Here is a 20,849-nt window from a genome sequence, read left to right as displayed (position 1 = left end):
TTACTCTGGAGAGTATTTAGGGGGTGGGGGAGATGTTTGTTTGTTTATTTAACAACTTAGTCCCACTCTAATCCCAAAACGGCATCTGGCCAAAAAAATTAAAAAAAAAAAAACGCTTTCCCTTCAAGGCCCAATTCCAACATCACTTCCTCTACAAAGGTTTCTTTAGTCTCCACCACTGGGAAACACAACTCTTTGGATATATCATGAGCACTCACCCCACTGGATTTTTCCCCCCTTTATTCTGATATTACCTAAGAAAATGTATGTTCCTGAAAACTACAAATGTGTAAAAATGAAAGCCCCTCCCCTTCCCAATCCACTCCCTCAAAGCAACCCATCAATGATGTATAATCTCCCAGATCCTTTTGGAAAGAGATGCAAACATATTTCATCAACATTTCATCAACTCTAAGACACCAGTGATTGTTAAATGCAGTATGACTTTATTTCTAAGAAATACTGTTGCAAAACACGTTGCCAGAGCACAGCCTTATCACTTAGAAACTGTATTTTATAAATATTGAAACTTTATCATATGTCAATCTTATGCAGATATAAAAAGGAAACTATATAAGCAAACAAAAGTGGGTAAGATATACTAAAACAACTTCTCAGAGAGATCAACATCCATGCTTTTCCACACAGTACTGCCCTCTGTGTCAATGAGAGCACTGGCGACATCAAATACATTCTTAGGAATGCTTAGCGACTGACGCTGGAATTTTCTTCCTCTCCACTGCATTTGTTCTGCAGGCTGTGATGAGTGTACGCAACCACATCATGGGTCATGACCACCACCTGGCCAGCCATGATTGCAGGACACATCCTAATTTCGAAATGTTCAAATATGGGGGAAGAAAACTGCACCTTGGAACTCATGAAATATGAAAAACACAGCTTCCCCACTGGATTGTGATGATCTCTTTAATCTCTTCACATGCCTGTTTCCCTTGCTAAATTGGAAACTCTGCAGGGGTGTTTTACTGATGGCCATTCATTGACCACCCTTGGCTGATCACCAAATCCCTGGCACACAGTAACCCCTGAAAATGTTTCAATGTAACAGTTCTAGGCAAAACTGGGAGCCCCTAGATTTCAAAGTGCCTAAGGTGGAAGGAAGAGAGAAGAAAGGAAAGAATAAGAGCTGAGTATGGTTTATCAGCAGCAAAACCATGCTCATCTCTGGGATGTTGTCACGATCACCCTTCCTATGCCCTCACCCTGCAATATCAAGGCGCACCACGTGAGACCCTCTATGAACATCCCCACTACTCAAAAATGAAAACTACCTCTGCAAACAGCCAGGCAAGAATTAGTCCTCAAACTCCTTGCCAGGGAGCCTGAGGCTCACCTCTATAATCACATCTGGAAACAACTGCTACCTTCCCAAGGGATAACAGATGTGTGCTGAGCACGGAGAAGGCGGTTCTGCTCATTGTGTTGCTTCTCCTGCGCATTTTTGTGTAGCCATATCTTTAAAACCAACCAAAAAGATCTTAGTGAATTCCATAAACAGTCAGTATATGCTCCTAGGTACATCACCTCACAGATACAGGAAAAATCTAGAGTTAGGAGGCAAATTTAGCCTGATTCCATCTGAGGATAAAAGTTAGAATACCTAGAGTAATAATTCCCAATCAGAGGTGGACACCACTCTGGGGTCTCTTAGAAATACAGAAACACTACACCTATCCCAGCCCTAAGGCTCCAGGGCTGATGCCCAGTCTGTGGAAAGCTCCATGGAGGCTGTGATGCACACGCTCAGGCGGGAATCACTGGTGAGGCAGAGACTCTCTAGGACAGGCGTGAAAAGAGGCTGCCCTGGGTTTGCGTCAGAACCATCCTGCATTAGCCATGTAAACAGATCTGTGTAGCAAGAATTAGAAACCCCAAATTCAAAAGGCGGGAGGCCTGGAAAGGAGACTGAGAATGTGCAGAGAGGCTGGGTGGGGAAAGGGACAGACAGTCTTACCCTGGCTTCCCCAGTGCCTGGCACACATCAGGGACACAAATGTTTGCTGAATGAGATTCATATGGCTGATAAGCACCTGGGCATGCACATGATGAAATTTCCACTAATCCACCTACTATGTGCAGAATCCCTGAAATGGCCCCAGCAACTCAAGGCAGGAGTCCCCCAGTCGATTCACCAGTGGCAGAGATTTTAGTTTTGCTTCAGCTTCACTGAACATCTGAGTAGAGATGTTCTAGGAGCGTTTCCCTCTCTAAGAATTCCTAGTCATAAAGGAAGCTGCTTTTTGCCTCCGAATCACAGATAATACTTCCTCTGATTTTCAGTTACATAGATATTAATCATTTTTGCACTTGATGAAAGGTGGAAAAAAATTAGGGAGGTATTTTTAATGCACAACAAAACTAGAAACATTTTGTCAAAATAAGAACCATATTGGTCTTATCCTCCCAGTATTTAGAACAAAAGCAAATTTTGAATTATGGGAATTTCTTGGCTCTGCCAGTATGAAACGCTATTAAATAGCTTGTTTTCTGCTTTTCTGTCAATGGAAATACCTGATGAGGTCTTCTAAGCATTCCAGATTTCAAGACGGGGTTGAAGGTTCCCTCAGCTGATATAGCTCTTTCTAACTCTTACCAACCACCATTGTCTCCCAAAAGCTTTGAAATGAAAAGGAGAAAGGGCTGAAAGAGATTCCACCAAAGGAAGCATCGGCTCCCAGAGGTTTCAATGGTTTCGGAATCAGCCCCCAAGATAGCCCCAGCCACAGTGATGGGTGATCTGAAAATGAAGCATATCAAAATGCTATTGATGAGCTAAATTACCAGACAGCTTATCTGAGGCCCACATCCGCCATATGGTGCCCCAACTTCTGCCGCCTGTTGCTGCCACAACAATAGGCACGCCTACCCAGAAAGCACCATTGGACAGAAACCCAGCAGCAGCGGCATGTGGGGTGGCTACTATGTTTACATTTTATTTTGTGCTATTAGCTGTGAGCCTCCCCCTATCCCAGGAGTGACTTGAAACATACACACATTCAATGTCAAAGACCTGTGTTACCTGCAGGACACATGCGTGCACGCCGCATGTGTGCACGTGTGTGGTATACATCAGGTGAACAGAGAGAAAACCAGATGTCAACTTCAGAAACGGAGCTGTCTGGTTGGGGGGAGGGCGAGCCAGGCCAGCTCCCAGCTAGAGCTGCAAGCAGACAATGCGCTTTTCTCAAAACACTCGGGCAGGCGGGCCTCGGGGAGTGGCTATTTAAAACACTTGGCTCCTTTTATTTCACCACCAGGGAAGTGAATTCGGACTCTCAAGTGCCAGAGCAAATGAAGTCATTTGGTTTCCTCGGGCAGAAGTCTGCATTTTAGCAGAAGTCAGACTGGACGAAAGTCGGAAGGTCCAGCTGAAGATGTTCTTTCTTCCAATTAAAACTGATTCCACAGAGGATTTGGCACCTGGGCTTCACTAACTTTTTCTTTTTTTTTGAAAAGACACTAAGGTCACAGAAAATGTAAAGGACACTGGAATGAATGCTGTCAAAGATGACTCCCTTTACAAAATGCCATTAAGTATGACCACATAAGGATATCACATTCTAAAGTCTTGGGTGGTATAAAAGATTAACAGTGATTTTTGGCAAATGAATTCATAAGATTTCTGCATTTCTTTCTTTCTACTCTCTCAAAACAGGTTCCTATCTTTGCAGAGATTATATCATTGATGGTAACAGAATATCTATTTAGTTTACTATCAGGGAAAAGACACTGGTTTTCAAAGAGAACTCAACAACACATAGCATCTGGTTATGAAAAAAAGCACAAGATGCAGGTTTGGATACAGTACAAAGCAAAAAAAAAAAAGCCTCTATCCTAATATTCAGATCTAATTAACTATTACAGAAAGCCACTCATTTCATCCCCCCAATTAACCACACCTAAGCAGACAACATTCTTGGATGAACTTTTCAAATTTTCTTAAACATTCTCAGTTAAAATAAAAAAAAAAAAACTCCTTTCAAGTTAAATTGAGATTGCACTTGAACTCCATCCAAGAGCAGAGCTGAACTGAATTATGATAATTAGAAAGCTGTGCTTATAAAAAAGCAGCACAGTTCATGCATTTCTTTTAAAAGTTCATGCCAGAGAATATAAGTTCAATATGTTCTCACATAATTAACATTTCCCACCATTAGCAGCAGTTTTTCAGTTTATATGTAAAAACAACAGCACTCGCCATTGTTGTATCTACCCCCGCCAATAATGTTTCAGTCACTTTACACGTACATCTAAACCTGTCAGATGCCTCAAAGCAACCAGAACTTCCCAATGGAGACAATGGTGGTGCTTAACTTGTTCATCAATAAACTGGCTTTTTCTTTTAAACCCCTTTTCCAATGCTGGGCTCTGCTCCTCATACTAAAACCATTAATGAAATCCTAGGACACAGCCTTAAAAACTAACGTGTAAAGGGCAGGAAGCATTGCATCAGGATAGTTAATACTGGGGGGTTAGCGGCAAAATACAGCCAGGATAGAGCCTTCCTCCCTGGGCCTGCCACAAAAGTAGAAAAGACGGCCTCTTAGGAACTCCCCCCACCCCTTATCCAATCAGAAGAGAGACCAGTGGTTTCACAGTCAGCCAGGCAGGACTCCCAGACTATGGAAAGTATTTTCAGAGAATCCTCCCAACCATGCAAAAAGCCAGTGGACAAAAGGAGAACTTAAGAGCTGAAAGCGACCCACCCAGTAAGAAACACTCCTGAAAACCCATTTGCTTTGACTAAAATAAATACACATTTCAAAATTCTCTTATGCTGCACCACTACAAAGCCCGAATGTATCTGAAGAAATGGTTGGATTTCTACTCTTGAGTTCAAACAAGGGAGAGTGTCGAGGAAGCTTATGATGACAATCTTACACATTGAAAACTCTCAACTGCCCACAGCTTTGAAACAAATTATAAAAACCCATGCAGAAACACTCCAAATGGGCTTCTCTGGTGGCACAGAGGTTAAGAATCCACGGGACAATGCAGGGGACACGGGTTCAAGCCCTCGTCCAGGAAGATCCCACATGCCGTGGAGCAACTAAGCCCGTGTGCCAAAACTACTGAGCCTGCGCTCTAGAGCCAATGAGCCGCAACTACTGAGCCCACGTGCGGCAACTACTGAGCCCGCGCACCTGGAGCCCGTGCTCCACAACAAGAGAAGCCACTGCAATGAGAAGCCCGCGCACCGCAACGGAGAGTAGCCCTGCTCCCCGCAACTAGAGAAAGCCCTCGCGCAGCAACAAAAACCCAACACAGCCAAAAAATAAATAAAAATTTTAAAAAAAAACAAGAAAAAAACACTCCAAGTATTTAGATCCAAATATTCTAGCATTCCACAAACTACCCCAGAAGAGGAAAGGCCCCAAACTTCCCTGATTTCAGAAGTATTCAGTAATTGCGATACAAGGGGGTCGAAATTAGTATTTGTCAAAAATACTAAATACTGAAACATTAAGTGCTTAGGATGGACCTGAATTACTTGATTTTATCACCTTCGTGAACAAGAAAATAAAATATATCACTGATACTGTTCAAACCTGACTTGGGATCTAACTTAAACACCACAGTGTAATCTGTGGCTTCTACAGATAAAATAAGAAAAAGCGCCGCGCAGCTGTAAGAGATTACTCCAGTCATCGGTCAGTCCCCAATAGCCCAGCAGCACAGCCTGAGTCTGTCAAAGCTTACAATATACTTTTCTTGCCGAGTTCAGAAGTAGGCCATTAGCACTCTGCAGTTCCAGTCTCTGAACTCGAAAGAGGAAGCTGTAATGCCCGCATTTATCAACAAAAAGGTGGGCTCTGATTTCCTTGCAATTCTACAGAGAAAGCTGGACACTTGCTCGGGCCAGTATTCTTCAGTCTTTGGAAAAAAACCAAAAAGTTTTATCACTAAACAGATCCAACTTCTAAGCACAGCTTTCAATCCACAATATTTTTCTCTCCTTTCGCAATCTCTTTATTGGAAACAAGATAAAATGCCTAAAATACAAGCTTAAAAGTGTTATCTACCTACTGTCTGTATGTGAGCACGGTCATTTTACATACATGGGATCATACACACAGTTATTTGCACCAACCTTTGGAGTGATAAGACACTACAATTATCATTTGCAGGCAGTATAATTATGCTCACAATTAACACATAATAACACAAGAGATTAGAGAGACGAGTAACCCCACAGATGCACAAACTCTTGTCCCACTGCCATGTATGACAGGTCAATCCATTTCAGAAGCAAGAAACCTTAAAATATTGTTAACGGCACAGCTCATTCCTCCAAAGGCCTATCTAACATTTGGGATCTACATTCTCGAACTGTCACATTTTTCTACTGAAAATGTGACAACAAATATGATCTAGATCCCCATATCAATACAAGTATATTCCACCAAATTTTCGCATTAAGAAATACCCTCTTATACTTGCTGTCCTGTATCGTCAGAGCCAACAAAATTCAAAATTGTTCATAAATGACTGAAACTCAAGCAGCAAAAAACCCGAACATTTTTTTCCTTATGACTTGTCCTTTTTCCAAAAAAAAAAGTGGGGGTACCAGTGTCCAAAGTTGAGTATGTGAATATAGAATTCTTTCTATATAAAGCAAAAGAGGGGGAGGGGCAGAGAAGAAGAAAGGAGGAAGCTGACTTTCCCCAGGCTGCCCCCCAACCCCCTACCACCAGCAGCCCTTACATATAATTGATTTGCTGCTGGGGCCTAGGCACACACAGCACCACAATGCCAGGAAGCACCTCTTGGTGAGAAATTCAGTTCAGTCTGGCTCAAACTAAGTTAGCGTGTCCTCCTTCTTTAAATTAAATTTCATTAAGTATATGCCACGGTGAGTCCTGGTTTATGTTTTGGGAAAAGAAGAAAAAAATCCCCCAATAATCTCTCTCAGGCATGTTTCCTGGATGGAGTTCTATTTGTTACTTTATAAAACATCACACAGAGGAGAAATCTACACAAAAATTCTTTCCTTTAATAGTTTTTTACTCTTACTGTCAAGGCAAAGTGTCACACTGGTTTTATTTCAAACTTGTAAAAAGAGAGAGAGAGAGAAAGAAAAGAGAGAAAGAAAGAAAGAAAGAGAGAAGGAAGGAAGGGAGGAAGGAAAGGTAGCTGATATTCTCCTAAAACTGCAAATCAAATAATACTTAATCATTAACGTAAAAATAAAATGGTCTACATGGGCATTTTTATACCATCGGCAAGAACCAGTAATGGATGAAGCTTATCAGCTCATTCTTTTACATCAACAACAAATAAAAGAATTGTAAACTCTGTTTAAAATCTGAAACCTGAGAGTCCAACACAGAATTGCACATAGAAAGAAATACTAAACAAAAATATCTGTGACCATTTATGGGAATAGTGAGATTAGAAAAATAAGCTTTTCCCCTAAAAAACAATCAACAATTCAAAACCTCACTGTTGACAAAGGTTCAACTAATCCATTTGTCTTTCCTGAGTCACTTTGTAATTGATTCTACTATTTCCATCTAAAAAGGAAAGATTCTTACCAAAGTTGGATCTAAGTCTGGCCCTTACAAGCATTCAGATGTACTTGGGGCTCAAAGATCCTGCTATTTACAGAAAGGCACAAATCCAATAGTGAAAGGATGAAGCACTTGGCACAGCCTGAGGTCTGTTCCCCAAACCACCTCACAGTACCCTGGCAGACAAGCCCCCATGCATAAAACACCAGCCAAAATTCACTGCAAGCTTTAGAGAACAGAGCTCACTCCCTGCTCGGACAACGCAGCGGGATCACTTCTTCCTGAAGGGATCTGTCTATTCAGGTAACCACCTGCAGGCACTCAGCACACCCCAAGCATCAGACCACCTAAACTTCCAGAAACAATCAAGGCAAAGGGTAGGGAGGAAGAAACACGTGGTTGTCCAGAACTGACAGTGTTCTACTCATTTGCAATATCTGTAGCATTTTTAATACATATATTTTTTAAACTATAATATTTTGAAATCTGATAGGTTTTGCAGACCTTTCTGTGCCAGGACCTGGGCTTCCTCCAAAGCACTGTTTTTAAAACATGGCCTTTTTACATTACCCGCTCCTGGAACATCATCTGTCTCTAAGTTTCCAGTGCTTACTGAGGTCAATTTTCATTTCTGCAAATCACAGGCAGCCACTTGCTTCTGAGAAGTTAACAAGCCTCCTGAGAAATGCTGGTGGCTGGTGTTTCATTGTTTCATAAATATTTTTATACAGTGACATTCAACTTTAAATAAATCTTTAAAAAGACAATTAAAAAGCTAAGAAAATTATGATCTGGATTTTATTTATTTTCGTGGGAGAAAAAGAAGGGAGGTGTGAGCCCCTCCACTGTTTCCAACTCATTTAAAATGTTGCTTCGGTTTAAAAAAAAATAAAAACACATTAAAAGAAAAAGAAAAAAGGAAACTCATAGAAGTTGTACTTTCTTTAAAGCGGGCCTCTGGACTTTAGAACAAAACATGTTGCTGCTACGAACAAAGAGCAGAAATGCACCCTGATTTTCTCCCCTCCTGGGGATCATTTCTCTTCCAATAAACAAACGAATCCCCCAGTATTTCCTACCGAAGGGAAGTTTTCCAGGGAGAGTCTCCTCCAGGGTTTGGTGGTAACTGCGACTCAGTCTTTTTTGGACACAATGTTTCTGCTGACTCCTGAAAATTTTCCACTTGAATGTGCAATGAAGCAGCGGCGGCGGCAGCAACAGTCCTGGAGAAGCGGCAAAGACGACCGTGCCTCCTTTCATCTTTGAGAAGAAGGAGCGAAACCCCGCCAGCAGCACAAGTCGGCGCAGCCCCCAGGCCGGCCTCGGGGGGCCCAGGCGCCTGGGGCGGCTGGGGAGGCGCGGTGGGGGGATCGGGCCGGCTTCGGGCTCCCTGGAGGCGCCGTCGGCTCTCGCAGCCCGCGCTCGCTCTAACTTCTGACTTCCCCGAGAAAAACGTGGAAACTGCCCGAGGGTGTGTGCGTGTGCGCGCTGGCAGGCAGACGGGCGCGAGAGGGGGGCGCGGGGGGCGCGGCCGGCCTGGCGCCTCCAGGGCCGCCTGTTGCCGCGCGGGCTCCGCAGCGCGCGGCCCAACTTGGCGTCCCGGCAACTCCCGCGGCGGCGCCCGGCCGCTCACCTTGAAGGGGCGCGGGGAGGCGGGCGCAGGGGCCCGGCCCCGGCCCTCCGCGTGCCCACCCGCCCGCTGCACACAAAGCAGAGTCCGGAGAGAGAGAGCGGCCCGTGCCGTACGCCACGGGCTCCCAGCCCCCGGCGCCCCGCGCACCCCCCGCACCCAGCATCAGCCCCGCGCGCCAACTTACCTCGGCGAAGGGAGCTGCCGCAGCGCCCGGCGAGTCCGAGGCAAACTTCGGCGCCGCTTCCCCCGCCTTCAGCTCGGAGCCCGGCTCCCGGTCCCCGGGCTGGGCCACCCCCCCCCCCACCTAGCACCACTCCTGCCCCGGGGCCGGCTGGACGTACTGGGCTGCTGCCCGCGGCTCCGGGCAAAGGTGGACGGGGTGGGGGGGCTTCACTGCATGGCCTGTCCCCGGACGCGGCCGCCCCGAGCCCGGGCCCCGCCGCGCGGACTGGCCCGCAGGGTGGAAGCGAGTCTGCAAAGTGCTTGGTGGGCGCCCGCGGCGGGCGGCGGGGCCGCGGCGGCGGCTGCAGAGGCTCGGCTCGGCTCGGGCGGCGCGGCACGGCGCGAGCGATGCTAAGAATGTTCGGAATGAGGACAGGAATGAAATGAACGCCAGGACCGAACTCGCTCCGGAGGGGTGGGGCCTCGGTGACGTCATGCGGCCTGCCGCCCGGGGCCGGGGGCGGGGCCTGCCGCCGCCGGTGACGTCATGGGGATTCGGGGCGGGCCCGGCTCGGCAGCCTAGCCGTTGGGGCGCGCGCGGGCTCCCTCAGGAGGGGCGGCGGGGCGGAGTCTCGCGCCCACGGAGGAGCGGGGAGCGCGCGGGAGCCGCCCTGCCCCTTCCCGGCGCGGGCTCCGGGCTTTGTCCCTAGCGGGGCGGGGCGGACCGGGGGGAGGGCGCCTCGGAGGAGCCTACGCAGCGCGAAGAACTCTGGAATCCTGGGTTCCTTCCTTGGGGCGGGCGCCGAGGCCGCAGATGCGCGCGCCGCTCCTGCCCTGCCTCAGTTTCCCTGTCCCGAGACGCGGAAGCTCGGGCGGCCGCTTGGAGCGCTCCTGGACTCGGAGGAAGTCTGCAAGTGTGGGGAAGAGAAGTTTCTCTTCTGGAAATTCACGTAGTTGTTCACAAGCGCGGTGGACGCCTTCCCGGGGCCGGATTCCCAGCCTGCCAAGTCTTCCCCTCTTTTTCAGTTTATAAAAGTTCAGGACTCTCGTTCAAGTCGAAGTCAGCCCTACTGTTGGAAAGGGAAACCTTTAGCATAGCAAAGAAAGGATAATTCCGGAGTTCGTAATAATGCTGCCCTGCTAACACGGTCTCCTCCGAGTCGCTCAAGAAATCGAGTTCACTCATCCCTGCGAGTTGTAATTTTCGAAAGCAATGGGTCAGGTAAAAACCCTAAATTTTTAAATGCTACATCCGGCAATTTCACGTCACTCTTTTTTTTTGGTGATGGGGGGAATAAACTTCATGTACACATAGAATAACTTTTACCCTACCTTTGGAGGTAGTGACGCTGAAGTGACATAGTAGACTCCGTGGGTAAATCAGAAAACAGCTGGGTAAAGCTGACCCACTGTGGCAGAACTGTCTAAAATTTGGGGTAATTGTAACCGGCAGTTTCAGTTAGATCGAAGTAGCATAGCAATTCCTGTTCTGTTGACTTCTTTTCTTGGGGCACTTCGCTCTCCTTTCCAGTTGGGGCCCCCAGGATACATAATGCCGCCTATTTTGTGTGCCCCCAGGAATCCCCTAAATATGGGTAACTGAGGGAGGCGGAATGTGACTGGAGACAGCACATTTTCTACAAGGCATAATTTTACTAATGCATTTTTAATTGAAATTTTTGTTGAGAGAATAAAATTAAATATTCACATGCAGTTGTAAAAAATAACAATACAGAGAAAACCTTTGTTCATTTTCCCCATTTCTCTCACCAGTGGTAATGTCTTAACTATAATAACACAATTGAGATATTGACATTGATACAATCCACCACATCTTATTCACATTTCCCCAGTCTTGTAGTCATTTGTGTGTGCCTGTGTTTCGTTCTATACAATTTTCTCACCTGTGTAGGTATCCACCACCACAGTCAGGTACAGATGCATTTTATCTCTATCTAGTTTGCATGCAATAATGAGGTGATACAATGAGGGTCACAATAATGACTAGCCACCTTAACGCTGGTTTGGGGAAATTTGTTAGGGAAACACAAAATTTGGCATTACAGCTGTACTAGGCGTATCTCTCTCCAAATATCAGTTTCTAAATACACCAGATAGAGTCTGATGACAGTGCCAGACAGTAGGGTTTCTAAATCACTGTTGGTTAGCCCAGTACACCTGGGCACCTTTCAGACACTATTTCCCATCTCACAGCCACATGGCAATACAAGGTCTCCCAATCCTTACTGAATTCAGGAAAAAAATCCTTGGCCTAGGATTCAAAGCTCTTCATGACCAGTATTTTCTCCAACTTCCATCTACAAGCATATTTTTTGAGACTCATCTTAAAAACCTTTTCTTCCAGCAAGACTACTCACGTAGATATTTCCTCCCTAGCACCCTCAAAATTCCTTTCTCCAGACAAAGTACTTGTATTCTGTTAGTTACCAGCATACTGGGGTGCCCCAGATCTGAGCCTCTAGAAAGTGTACTGGGTCTCATTCAGCTATGTGTACGCTGCCAGAGACCTACACATAAATGGGAGTAACTTTCATGGTCTCTCCACACATTCTCAGTCTCCTCAGCTACCCATTGGTCAGTGCAGAGGAGCTAAGGGTTTAGGACCCGGAAGCTGTTCACTCCCAGCATCTGAGGGCAGGAAAAGTAGCTGCCACCTGCTAAGATGGTAGCAACTACCATGTACTGCACTAACACTTAGCCCTTGGCATTTTGCATTTGCCATCTCAGTTCATCCTCATGGCACTTGTACAAGGTAGCAATCGTTAGCTCAGTTTATACAGGTGAAGAACTGAGGTATAGGAAGGTACTATGACTTGCCTACAGTCCCATAGTCAGGGAAGAGCAGAGCCAGGTCCTGAATTTCTTCTGACTTCAGCCCATGTTCAGAACCCCTCTATTGCCCACAAAACAGAAATGGATATATATCAAAACAATAGAATGCCAGGCACTGTTCTAAGTACTTCCTATATATTACCTCATTTAATCCCTACAGTCACCCTATGAGGTAGGTGATTTTATTTATTCTCATTTTATCAGTGAGCAAACTGAGAATCAGGTGAAATAATTTGGTCAAGATCATACTGTTAGAAAGTACAGAGTGAGGATTCAAACCCAGGCATTCCAGCTCCAGATTTCATGCTCTTAACCTTCCACTCAAAGGCCCAAACTCAGTAGTATACAGAACAAGAAAGATCAGCCATCTGCGGGGGCTGACCTACCCTGAAATGTAACAATTATACATATCACCTATGATAAAGGAAAGTTTGTTACCTTCAAGTTTTACCAAGGAAGAACCTAATTTGTAACATATAAGAGAAACAGTGATCCACTTAATGGTAACAAGTCATGCTGAGGTAGAAACTCTGAGTCCACCTGAAACTAGAAAGGAGAGCCAGTGGGTTAGAATTTACCATAAGGAAGCACTTGGCTCAGGAAGATACTGCTTTGGAAGACAAAGATGTATGATTAATAATAATGATACAGTTTGTCTTGTTTCTAAGAAGTTGATCCCCTTTTCTTATAGGAGTGTAAAAATTGGTACAACCACGTTCGAAAAGTTTGGTAGTAGCTAGTGGAGTGGAAGCTATGCATATTTTGTGAGCCAGAAGTTCTTAGGAATACAGCCAAGAGAAACTCAGGTATGTATGCACCAGGACACATGTACAAGAATGTTCATTGGGGCATTTTTGTAGTAACCCCAAGCAAGAAACAACCCAAATGTCCACTAACAGTAGAAAGGATACCTGAATTTTGATATAATCATACAGTGGAATACTATACAGAGCTGAAAATGAATGAAGTACAGCTACATGCAACAACATGGATAAAGGCTAAAAAATATAATATTGAGTGAAAGCAGCATGAAATAAAAGAATCCATGATTGCGTTCATATAAAGTTGCGTTCATATAAAGTTCAAAAATAAGCAAAATTTACCAGCATTGTTTAGGGATATATAATTATGTACAAAACTAGAAAGAAGGGGGGAAAAAACTAGATAGAAGAACATGAAGTAATTACCAATAAATCTGGGGTAGTGGTTATCCCAAATGATAGGATGTTCTGGCAAAGAGGGGAAACCTGGGAGAGGGGGCTTCTGGAGTGCTGGCAATGTTCTATTTTTGTCTGGTTACATGGGTGTTTATTATAAGGATTCATTAAGCTATGTATTTGTTTTAAGCATTCTTCTTTACATATCTGTTGTATTTCACAATTTGTTTCAAGTTTTATTGAGAAATAATTGACATACATCACTGTATAAGGCATACAGCATGATGGTTTGATTCACATATATTGTGAAATGATTACCACAGTAGGTTCAGCTAACATCTATCTTCTCATATAGGTACAATAAAAAGAAAAGAAAGAAAAAAGAAAAGGAAAATTTTTTCTCCTTGTGATGAGAACTCATAGGATTTCCTCTCTTAATAACTTTCATTTATATCATAAAGTAGTGTTAGCTATAGTCATCATGTTGTATATTACATCCCTAGTACTTATTTACCTTATAACTGAAAGCTTGTACCATTTGACCGCCTTCCTCCAATTTCCTCCACCTCTGGTAACCACAAGTCTGATCTTTTTCTATGGCTTTTTGCTATTCAGTTTGTTTGTTTAAGATTCTACATATAAGTGAAATCGCATAGTGTTTGTCTTTATCTGACTTATTTCACTTAGCATAATGCCTTCAAGGTTTATCCATGTTGTCACAAATGATAGAATTTCCACATTTTTTATGGCTGAATAATATTCCATTGTGTGTCTGTTTGTGTGTGTGTGTGTGTGTGTATCACAACTTCTTTATCTGTTCATCCACTGGTGGACTCTTATGTTGTTTCCATGTCTTGGCTATTGTAAATAATGCTGTTATGAACATGGGGGTGCTATCTTTTTGAGTTAGTGTTTTCATTTCCTTGGGATATACTCCCAGAAGTGGAATTGCTGAATCAAAATTAAATCTATATTTAATTTTTTGAGGATCCTCCATACTGTTTTCCATAGTGTTTGTACCAATTTACAATCCCACCAACAGTACACAAGGGTTCACTATTCTCCACATCCATGCTGGTATTTGTTATCTCTTGTCTTTTTGATATGGCCATTCTAACAGACATGAGGTGATATCTCATTGTGCTTTTAATTTGCATTTCTCTAATGACTAGTGACATTGAGACTCTTCTCATGTACCTGTTGGCCTTTCATATATCTTCTTTGGAGAAATGTCTGTTCAGGTCCTTTGCCAATTTTTTAATTGGGTTATTTGTTTTCTTGCTATTGAGTTGTATGTGTTCTTTATATATTTTAGATATTAACCCCTTATCAGACACATGAGTTGCAAATATTTTTTCCCATTCCATGTGTTGTCTTTTCACTTTGTCAATGGTTTCTTTTGTTGTGTAGAAGCTTTTTAGTTTGATGTAGTCCCACTTGTTTATTTTTGTCGCTTGTGTTTTAGGTGTCATATCCAAAAAATCAATACCAAGAACCATGTGAAGGACCTCTCTTCCTATGTTTTCTTCTAGGAGTTTCATGGTTTCAGGTCTTACATTTAGGTCTTTAACCAATTTTGAGTTAATTTTTTGGGGTGATGTAGGTTACGGGTTCAGTTTTATTCCTTTACATGTGAATATATAATTATCCCACCATTATTGAAAAGACTTTCTTTTCTCCATTGAGTATTCTTGGCTCCCTTATCAAATATTATGCCTGAATTTATTTCTGGGCTCTAGGTTCTGTTCCATTGGTCTATATGTCTGTTTTTATGCCAGTACCATATTGTTTTGAAGCCTATAACTGTATAGTACAGCTTGAAATCAGAAAATATGATGCCTCCTGCTTTGTTCTTCTTTCTCAGGATTTCTTTGGCTATTTGGGGTCTCTCGTGGTTTCATACAAATTTTAGGAGTGGTCTTTCTACTTCTGTAAAAAAAAATTCCACTGGAATCTTGGTAGGCATTGCATTGAATTTATAGATGACTTTTTGTAGTATTATTAACATTTTAACAAAATTAATTCTTCCAATCCATGAACACAAGATATACTTCCATTTATTTGTGTCTTCTTTGCTTTCTTTGATCAAAATGTTGTAGTTTTCAGAGTAAAGATCTTTTACTTCCTTGGTTAAATTTATTCGTAAATATTTAATTGATGCTGTTATAAATGGGATCAATTTGTTCTTCATAAAATTCACTGTTAGTGTATAGAAACACTACTTATTACTGTATGTTAATTTTGTATCCTTGACTTTACTGAATTTATTGGTTAGATCTAACAGCTTTTTGGTTGAGTCTGTAGGATTTTCTGTATATAAAATCATGTCATTTGCAAATACAGTCAATTTTCCTTCTTCTTTCCAATTCTAATACCATTATTTCTTTTTCTTGCCTAATTGCTCTAGCTAGGACTTCTATTACTATTTTGAATAAGAGTGGTGAGAGTGGGTACCCTGTCTTGTTCTTGATCTTAGAGGAAAATTTTTCAGTCTTTAACCTTTGAAAATGATGTTAGCTGTGGGCTTGTCATATATGGCCCTTATTATGTTGAGATACATTCTTTCTATGCCTAATTTGTTAAGAGTGTTTATCATAAATGGGTGTTGAAATTTGTCAAATGCTTTTCCTGAATCTATTGAGATGATCATATAATTCTTTTATTCTATTAATGTGATGTATCACATTGATTGATTTGCCTATGTTGAACCATTCTTGCATCCCAGATGCTTGAATCCATTCAAATGGCTTGAATCCCATTTGATCATGGGGTATGATCCTTTTAATGTGCTGCTGAATTCAGTTTGCTGTTATTTTATTAAAAATTTTTGTATCAAAAAAAAAAAAATTTTTGTATCAATGTTCACCAGGGATATTGGCCTGTAGTTTTCTTTTCTAATAGTATCTTTTTCTGGTTTTGATATCAGGATAATACTGGCTAGTAAAATGAGTTTGAGAGTGCTTCCTCCTCTTTGAATTTCTGGGAGAGTTTGAGAAGAATTGGTGTCAATTTATCTTTAAATGTTGGGTAAAGGGGAATTCCCTGGTGGTCCACTGGTTAGTACTCCATGCTTTCACTGCTGAGGGCCTGGGTTCAATCCCTGGTCAGGGAACTAAGATCCCACAAGCCGTGTGGCATGGCCAAAAAGTAAATAATAAAATAAAATAAAATAAAGAAAAAAAATAAATTTTTGATAAAATTCACCACTGAAGCCATCTGGTCCTGGGCTTTTCTTTGTTTGGAGATTTTTGGTTACTCATTCAATCTCCTTTCTAGTAATTGGTGTATTCAGATTTTCTATTTCTTCCTGATTTGCCTTACTGAGTTGTATGTTTCTAAGAATTTTTTACATTTTTTCTAGGTTGTCCAGTTTGTTGGTGTATAGTTGTTCATAGACTCTATAGTTGTTCGTAGACTCTTATGATCCTTTGAATTTCTGTGGTATCAGTTGTAATGTCTTCTTTTTCATTTATAATTTTGTTGATTTGAGTCCTTTGTTTTTTCTCCATGGTTAGTCTAGCTAAGGATTTGTCAATTTTGTCTATCTATTCAAAGAACTAACTCTTAGTTTGATTAAAATCTTTTCTATTGTTTTTTCTGTTCTCTGTTACATTTATTTCTGCTCTCATCTTTACTATTTTCTTTCTTCTGCTAACTTTGGACTCAGTTTGTTCCTCTTTTTCTAGTTCCTTAAGGCATAGAATTAAGTTGTTTATTTGGGATCTTTCTTGCTTTTCCATGTAGGTGTCTATTACTATGAAATTCCCTCTTAGAACTGCTTTTGCTGTATTTCACAAGTTCTGGTATCTTGATTTTCCAGTTTTTGTTTGTCTCAAGGAACTTTTTTATTTCCCCTTCAATTTCTTCATTGATCCATTGGTTGTTCAGGAGAGTGTTTAATTTCTGTGTGTCTGTAAATTTTCCAGTTTTCCTCTTTGTTATTGACTTCTAGTTTCATGCCATTGTAGTCCGAGAAAATACTTGATATGATTTCAGTCTTCTTGAATTTGCTAATTTGTTTTGTGGGCTACCATATGGTCTGTCTGAGAAAATATTCCAAGTGTGCTTGAGAAGAATGTGTATTCTGCTGTTATTTTATAGAATATTCTGTATATGTCTGTTAGGTCCATTTTGTCCAAATAGTTTCCTTATTGATTCTCTGGATGATCTATCCATTGTTGAGAGTGGGATATTAAAGCCCCCAACTATTATTGTATTACTGTTTATTTCTCCTTTTAACTCTGTTAGTTTTTGCTTTATATATTGGGCTGGCCAAAAAGTTCGTTCAGGTTTTTCTGTAAGATGTTACAGAAAACCCCAAATGAACTTTTTGACCAACCCGATATTTAGTGGGTGCATAAATAATTACAATTGTTATATCTTCTTGATGTATTGAACCCTTTATCATTACATAATGACCTTCTTTGTCCCTTTTTACCATTTTCAGTTTTGAGTCTATTTTGTCTGATATAAGTATAGCTACCCCTGCTTTCTTTGGTTACCATTTGTTTGAAATGTCTTTTTCCATCCCTTCACTCTTGGTTTATGTATATCTTTAAGGCTAAAATGAGTCTCTTACAGGCAGCATATTGTTGGATCTTCTTGTTGTTGTTTTTTTTTAAATCCATTTATCCATTCTATGTCTTTTAGTTGAAGAATTTAATCTGTTTATATTTAAAGTAATTATTGATAAGCGCTTATTATTGCCATTTTGTTCATTGTTTTCTGGCTGTTTTATAGATCTGTTGTTCTTTGTTTCTTATCCTGCTCTCTTTCTGGGGGTTTTGATGTCTTTATGAATCAGTGTGCTTTGGTTTCTTTATCATGTTCTTTTGTGTAATTACCACAGGTTTTCCCTTGTGGTTACCATGAGGCTTACATAGAATATCTTAAATGTGTAACACTCTATTTTAAACTCATAACAACTTGGCTTCAATAGAATTTGTAAACTTTTACACATTTTTGGTTATTGCTGTTACAGTTTACATGTTTTTAGTATTATATAACTAATAACAGATTATCATAGTTATGTCTATTTTACTACTTAAAATTTTTTTTAAACTAGAGTTGTAAGTGAATTATGCACCACTATTACCAAATTGCAGAATCTAACTATGAGTATATATTTACCATTACCAGTGAGTTTTATACTACCTTTTTATATTTTTATGATATTAGTTAGCAATCTTTTACTTCTACTCAAAGAACTCTATAAAATTTCTTGTAAGGCAGGTCTGGTGGTAATGAACTTCCTCAACTTTTGTTTGTTCGGGCAAGTCTGTATCCCTCCTTTTTTTCTGAAGGAAAGCTTAGCTGAGTGTAAAATTCTTGTTTGACAGTTATTTTCCTTCAATATTTTCAATATGTCATCCCATTTTCTCCTGGCCTGAAAAGTTTTTGAGAAATCTGCTGATAATCTTATGGTCCCTTGCATGTAACTTCTCTTTTTTCTCTTGCTGCTCTTAAAATTCTTTCTTTGTCTTTTGACAATTTAATTATAATGTATCTCATTGTAGCCCTATTTGAATTCAAGCTATTTGGGGTCCTTTGGTCCTGATGGATCTGGATGTCCATTTCTCTCCCCAGGTTCAGGAAGTTTTCAGCCTTAAATATACTTTCTGTCCCTTTTTCTTTTCCTTCTGGAATTCTCACAATGTAGATATTGTTTCTTTTCCTGTGTCCCATAATTCCCATAGAGTTTCTTCACTCTTTTTCAATCTTTCTTTTTGCTCCTCTTCCTGGGTAATTTCCAATGTCCTATCTTCCAGGTCACTGATTCTTTCTTCTGCATGGTTGAACCTATTTTTGAAACTCTGTTGAATTCTTCAGTTTAGTTATTGTATTTTTCAACTCTGGGATTTCTGTTTGGTAGTTTCATTTTTGTTTTTGTTATTTGATGGTTGCTATTTTTTTTGGTGAAACTTCTTGTTTTGTTCATGCATTAGTTTCCTAATTCTGTTTAGTTGTCTGTTTGTGTTTTCTTGTAGTTCACTAAACTTCCTTAAAAGAATTATTCTGAATTCTTTGTCTGACAGCTCATAGATCTCCATTTCTTCAGGGTCAGTTTTTGGAGCTTAATAAAGTTTCCATTGGTGGTGTCATATTTACCTGATTTTCATGGTCCTTGATTCTTTATGTTGGTATCTGCGCATTTGAGTAGTGGGGTTCCTCTTCCAGACTTCACAGGTTTGCTTCGGCAGAAACAGTTCTTCACCAGTCAGCTTAGTTGGATTTCTGGGTATGTCTGCTGGTAATGTCCTTGGGCAGGTGGGACCAGCTATTATGGTCTATTTTGGGGGGAGGCAACTGTTCAAGCTCTGAGAACATGGATGGAGGGCATGTGCCACTGACTGAGAACAGTTGCATAGGACTGTTGGCATTGTTTCCTACCCAAGTAAGGCTCTAGGATGGGGTCCGTGGTTGTGTGGATTCCCTGGTCAGGTTTACTAGATGGTCAGGACTGGGTACTATATTTAATAGCTGATGGGACTATGAATTAGCTTCCATGCCCTGGCAGGACAGCAGGACAGGACCCCAGCCTGTACAGGTTGCTGTTTGGGAACCCAAATCAGAATGTGCACTAAATTCCCTGGTCAGGTGAGGCCACCATTTTACCACACAAATGGTGGAAGCCATAGGCTGTGCTCTCTGTTCAAGTGCCACTGTGTGTAGGACTGTTGAATGGCCACATGTTTCCCATGTTCTCTGGTTAGGTTCCCTGGTCAGACAGGCTGAAGACTGTATTCTGCAATGAGCAGGGCTACAAATTAGATTTCCTGCCCAGGGATAGTGGGAGAAGCAGCCCTAAAGCTGGTAAAGTTCTATGTTTATTATCTTAACTCAAGCCAGCCCACACTCAAGTTCCCTGATTGAATAGGGCCACTGGCTGTGTTCTGCAAACTGTCAACTCTGCCCACCAGCCTCCCAGTTCAAGTGCTGCTGGGCCACACAGCTTCCAGGAATTTTGTCCAACCCTTGTGGTCAGATGAGGCTGGAAGGTACTCTCTACAGGGCTATGTAGCAGCTTCCTTGCCTGGACAGGAGGGAGAGGGGCTGCTCTAGGTAACTCTCAATTTCCTGAACAGGCGCTCAGGTTGGAAAGGCTGAGAGCTATCACCAACCTTGGCTATGAGTTAATCCCCCTGCCTGTGTGTAGCACGGGAACATTCCCTGTCCCCTACTAGCTTTGCTCTGGTGGCAGTCCTCTCTGCCTCCCTACCTCTTGGCTTGAGCACTGCTGGGCCACATTGCTTCCAGGAGTTATTGCCAGCCCTTCTGGTCAGATGGGGCCACAAGACACTCTCCACAGCAAGGAGAGCAGGGGGTAGGGCTATGATTCAGCTGCTTGCCCGGGCATGGGTAAACCAGGGTCTAGGGCCAGCAAAACTTGTTTGAAGTCCGAATCTGACAGATATGCACCCTGCCAAGTTCCCTGGTCAGAGTGTGCCCCCAGCTTGGTTCTGCAGATGAGCAAAACTCTGGTTGGGATTAATACTTGGGCACTGCATGATG

The 20,849-nt window shown here is 42.0% G+C and overlaps 1 protein-coding gene across 4 annotated transcripts in view; it reads right to left on the bottom strand.

Annotated features, from left to right (window-relative positions):
- The window catches only part of TEAD1 (TEA domain transcription factor 1), a 261,357-nt gene extending 251,620 nt beyond the window's left edge, over window positions 1–9,737 (bottom strand). For 2 of the 4 annotated variants that reach the window (XM_060018513.2, XM_060018511.2), the window contains exon 1: window positions 9,350–9,737. The gene's annotated coding sequence lies outside the window, so the exon portion shown is untranslated. Of the gene's footprint in view, window positions 1–8,611; window positions 9,312–9,349 lie in introns of those variants that run through there. The other 2 variants (XM_069540946.1, XM_060018512.2) reach the window with 2 other exon arrangements.
- Between the last annotated feature and the right edge of the window lie 11,112 nt (window positions 9,738–20,849).

Source organism: Delphinus delphis, chromosome 8 (genome assembly GCF_949987515.2).
Source record: "Delphinus delphis chromosome 8, mDelDel1.2, whole genome shotgun sequence".
NCBI classification, from domain to species: Eukaryota; Metazoa; Chordata; class Mammalia; order Artiodactyla; family Delphinidae; genus Delphinus; species Delphinus delphis.
This window is presented reverse-complemented; position numbering and strand designations above follow the sequence as displayed.